Raw genomic sequence first — 5786 nt, forward strand, 5'->3', positions numbered from 1 at the left:
TATGGTGGCAAGTTTCTTTATTATGCTTATTTATATTGTAAACTTCATATAGTAGGTCTTTCTATGGGCACCTTGTTTAATGTGAAAGCATTGTACAGGAGGTGCAGTGGTTCTTCGTGGGGTGGTGTTGAGTTGTGTCAGAAAACAAAGGCAGAGTGCAGACGGAGTGAAAATCGGTTGAGCGCAAGCGACTGCGTCATGACATGTGATCACCACGCACCTCGCCACGCCGGTAGCCACCCTAGCTGTATTATGGGATGAACTGCTCCTGCGCAGTAACGCTGCACATGGGCAGCACGTGAACAACTCCACTGGTGCGGTCGCGCACATACAGGCAGCACATGATCATTTCGTTGCTCACTTTGCTTTGCTCGCTTCCTTGGTTTGTGTTTCAAGTGATTTGCTTGGGAATGGTGATGTCACTGATCTCGTGGTTATGTGGGAAGCCAAGTCTGCTGAAATACGTCGCTGTAGGGTTGAAGTGAAAATACGCCCAAGCAAATGTCTGCATGATTAGATCATGCAGACATTTGCTCGGTTCATAAAAGCGCTTCAGATTTTCTTTCCTACTGCTAGCTGATCTCGTGCCACCTCATTTACGTTTCATGGTATCACGAACATTGTGCGATGATCAACACAATGCTACAAAGAGTTGATAAAGCGTTGGGTTTAAGTATAGCAACGATTACTTTATTTGTTAAAAATGATGCCAAATTTTTTTTTGTGAAGGGCTTGAATCGCAATACAGCAACAACTTTTTAATGACTGTGGTGAACAGAGGGCGCGACAATCGCACTTCGTGCACTTGACACATACAGTTACTGATTTTATTGCAGTGCAACAACTACCGCACAAAGCCAAATTAGTCTTTGCATCGTCAAAAAAATACCACTATTTATGACTGTGCTACAACCATGGAACAAACAGACTTTAACGGATGTGTGCACCATACGCGCACATGTAAACAAGTAGCGGCCAGCAGACGATGCGACTTGCCATCCACACTATCGGGGTTCAGCCAGTGTCTGCCAGGCAGCGACCCCGCTCGATCTCGCGGCCAATAGCCTGCTTTGCAATTTGGAAAAAGCACAGTGATGGATGGCTTTCGCAGGACTGAGTGCAAGTTTCATTAACCATCTGCATTTTGACTTTTTCACTTGCAAAAATTAAATGCTGCTGTCATAAGTTGGTGCACCTGTGGCGGCTGTAAATACAAGTAGGGCTATTTTTTTACCTACACTGGCTACACGAGTTTAGCTAGTGTAGGAAGTCGCCATTTTTCTTACTTGGTGTACTTGGTGTACAAAAGTGTAGCTCCGCCCACTTACACGAAGCCACTTTTTATAGCTGTAGTGTTGCATGAAAACTACTTTCCACACTGCGGTTTCGATGAGTGTAGGCAGCAGGTGACAAACAAGCAGGTTGGCGTTGAAAACACGTGGTGCCATTTTGTTTCGTACTGTCTGCACTGATATAGTGACGATAGTGACTATTAGCTGCAAAGGTGGTAGCGTAGTGCTGGGGTAACCATGCTCACAGATGAAGGTGAGCTAATCTTCCAGGAAGATAAAATTATCTTATGGTTGGTGCAGGCTGTTTCAGATTGCGCTGTATTGTACGTTGTCTTGAGGGGAAGTTGTCTTCATGCACAGCACATTTGTGATATATTTAGGTGTAGTTTGTCTAATTTGTTGATGAAAGGAAACTCGTACATTGGCATTTAGTTTCAGGCAAGGCATATACGCAGCCAGTAAGTGCAAAGTCAGGAGAAGTGCAGAGTCGGGCACTTTTCGTCTTCTGATGCAGAAGACGACGTGCTGTCTGCTCCGATTGGCTGCAGCCCAACGACCCAAGTGCAGCACACGACATTGTAGCCTCTGTCCGCCACTACACTCGTCTACACAATTCTGCACGAAGTGTAGGTAAACAAAATAGCCCTAGTGCTAGCTTAGGATGGATGGATGCTATGAGCGTCCCCTTTGGAACGGGGTGGTGGGTTGCGCCACCAAGCTCTTATTATATTGCCTAATGTCCTACCTATGTTAAAGAAAAAAAAAGAAGAAAAAAAGCCCACAATGAATTTCCATAACCAAACTTTCTGAACCCCTATAGCTAGTGGCAATGTGATGCCCTCTTTTGGCCCTGGGTGCAATTTCTCGCAGTGCCTCTAGGGCTCCGAGAATGGGCTGCAGCACGTCAGCGTGCCCTGCCCGATATCGGAGGCACTTTTCTACTCGACGACATGACGGCACTTTTCTACTCGTAACAATGAAGATTTAGCTGTGTATTGTAAGTTACAGAAAAAACTTGTAGTGGAAAAAAAAGATTTATTGCATTTCAATATTAAAAAAAAAAAAAAAAACACCGACGAGCCGCGTACACGAATAGGAGGTCACGTGATTGGATATCCTATCTTTTATCATGCTTTCACCACGTGAGTGCACCAAAGGTAGTTTTTCACAAGCTTTAAAGTGAGGAGAGCTCATAGTAAATTTGATTATGAATCACGATAGAGATTTATGGCAGAAAATGAATGGGCTGGGAGAGTGTTCAGATATTTATACACGAAAAACATCGATTCACAGTGGAGGAAAATAACTAGGAAGCTTACTAGCAAGTATGCGACCGGTATGATGAGCAACATGGCAACAAAGAACGTCGAGCAGAAAGTCAGAGAGGCCGAGATAATCTCATGGGTGGCGGCAATGGAAAAGAAACATGCTATGGGTAACTACTTAAGAAGAAAAAACGAAATCGGGAAATAATTTATAACTCAAAGGGAAGCTCATTACTTTTCGAAGTGAGATCAGGATGCCTTAGAACACGCACGATATAACAAAGAACAAGCATGTACTTGCTGCAGTGAAACTAGGGAAATGATGGAACATGTTTTATTAGAATGTGAAGAAATCTGCCCAGCGGTCGATTTAGGCACCTGTGGCCCCCTTGAAGCCCTTGGGTTCGGCGAGAGCAGGGGGTAACATGTCCGCAATAGAGATTAGTAAGAGGCGATTGGAAGATTGATGGAAGTAGGGAAACGACAAACAATGGAGGGCGTGCAAGAACAATGTTCCCAATAGGGGTTCAGAAAGTTTGGTTATGGGAATTCTTCGTGTTTTCTTCCTTTTCATTTTTTTCTTTTTTTTTAAACATAGGTAGGACACTAGGTAATATAATAACAAGACCTTGGTGGAGCAACCCACTGCCCCGTTCTAAGGGGGACGCTAATAGTATCCATCCATTCGCTAAAACCCCTCAATGATTAAAAGTAGCGCTATCTCTGCCGCCCTTCCCCGCTTTGCTTGTTTTTACGCGCGATGTCGCTTCTCGATTGGGGCACCCCCTTTTCCTTTGCAGCGTAGCAGACGACGCTATGCGTAAATGCGAGCCGGGTGATAACATTTTAGTTTGGCGCTGTTACTTTAGCTCCTATTTATTTTCTGTCGCACTGAAATTTCATCTGAAAGCCTTATTTAAACCCTGGAGAAAAAAAGGCGGTACGAACGAAACTTTTTTTTTTTAAGGGGGGGTGGTGCGTAAGAAAACTTATGCTTTCGAGTCACGAGCGGGATAGCGTGGGCGAACATGTTCGCGTTTCGTTGTACGGGTTTTCGCATAGTGCGGTTTGCGAATCATCGCAATATACTTGTGAAGCACGGCTGCCCCAAAGTGTTGTCAGAAATAAACACTGCATATCTGTTTTGACCACTGGCGACTGCAACTGCTCAGTTATATACAGCTACGTTGTTAAGGTGAGCGGAAACGTTAATGAAGCCACAACCATTTGGGCATAATCAGTTCGCCTAGAGGCTTGTAATAAACATTAACATTTATTACGTTGGAACAGACTGTGCTCAATGGCTGATAACCTTGGAGCATTCGGCGGTGTTCACGCAGGCTTGTACTGAGGTGCGACATTATTTATTTATTTATTTCGTTTACCCTGAAAATAAAAGGCGCTTCCGATTTTGTTTAGCCAGGTCACGAATGTGCCTCGCCTGTAAGGGCCAGGGCGTGATTTATACTAATATTTCTAAACAACTTTGTAGACTTACTTGTACAGTCCAATTATTTTCTCAGAATGCAAGTGTTCTTTTGAAGACCTTAGCACTGAGCTGACGGACGCTGAAGTTATCTTCATTAAATAGGTAAGCGAAGAACATTCCGTTACCGAACTAATGCGGCCCGAAAATATCTCTCGCGATGCAGTCAAAGGCTGAAATTGGCCGCTTGAAAAATGATCCTAAATAGTCAACTAAAGGCAAAAAACGTCCTACATAAATTAAACATCATACGCGCCGAAAACGATTCGTTGCGGACAAACACTAATGAAAAAAAAAAAAACAGTAATGCCGTAGTAAATTTTGATCGAATAAGAAGCGTTTCACACAGAAATTTCAAAGCTGAAACATTTTTTTTGCTAAAGTATGATCGCGTGCAAGTTTGATTTGTTTATTGAGTATTCTAACAGTTGGCGCTGTATATTTTTGCACGACTAAACAAGCAAGCTTAAAAAAACTCAAATTTTAGTCTATGTATCACTAAATTTTTTTATACAAAAAAGAGTGTGGACTATTGGTCAAGGAAGAAAAACTGAGTCGACATGGTGCACGAAGATGGAGTGCACGACATCCGTGGTAACAGCGCGGTGCAAAAGCTTGGGAATAAATACCTCAGATACACTGTATTGTTTGGAAACCTCCTACTTACCTCACAAAGGCGTGCGGACGGCGGCCCATTGAATTTTGCGCGACAAATCCGGTGCATCCATATATTTATTCGCTCCACATCATGTTTGCCGAACTGTGGCGTGAAGAACTTTTTTTCTTCACTAAATCGATTACGGCAACCGTAGCGGCAGCAACTCATGCCGAAGAGTAGAAACAACACCAAGGAAGCGTGCTGTTCTTAAAGACGTGCTCACGACGAAAGCTCTGGTCACCATATAAATGATATACTACGTACACTACGGCGCGTATTCATTCATTTGTAACTAAAATGGCACCGGAGAGACTTCAGAAGCGCGTGCTTTTTTCTCGGATGAAAGAACAAAATGTTCAAAGGATGGAGTTACTTGTAAACGTTGAGGGGCTTTACTTGTAGCGATTGGTTCTGAACTGACAATATAGATCTTCGTTTCATGAGGAAAACAGTGCTAGTTTCAGTCAATATGAGACACAATCTTTCCATCAGCGTGGCTATCTCGGTTCATGTTCTGAAGGGTTGTCTGTCCCATCAAACAGTGTAGCGTGATAGGCAGTCCAAATTTCGCGCTGCTCAGGTATGGGGATTACAGAGCGGTAAAATGCAATCTTTGGCTGTTGTAAGGTGGTGATCTGTGTTACTAAGCCCAAGGTTGGGCTGACCCGCCGAGTTACTTCAGTCGCTATGGTGCTTTGCTAATGAAAGCCTCCGGGTCTTGCGGCGCGCGCTGACCGATCTCGGTGGCAATGCCACGGGATTGTGAGTTCGATTCACGGTAGCGGCGGCTGCATTTTGGTGGAGAGGAGCTCGTGTACTTAGCGTACGTCAGTGAATCCCAGGTGGTCAAATTGTAATCTGGAGTCCTCCACTGCGGCGTCCCTCATAACCCACTGTGCAGTTTTGCCATTGTCCTTGTGCTGCTACAAGAAAATCAATGCAGCTATGTGTATACAAAAGACATGAATTGTACTATATGTGCGCGCTCCTAGACAGGAACCCCTTTCGGATATACTCGTCTGTAGCATCAGTTCTCGTAAGGGATATTTTATCACTTCGAAGAGTATTTTGATATGCACACGGAA

Source organism: Dermacentor andersoni, chromosome 1 (genome assembly GCF_023375885.2).
Source record: "Dermacentor andersoni chromosome 1, qqDerAnde1_hic_scaffold, whole genome shotgun sequence".
NCBI lineage: Eukaryota > Metazoa > Arthropoda > Arachnida > Ixodida > Ixodidae > Dermacentor > Dermacentor andersoni.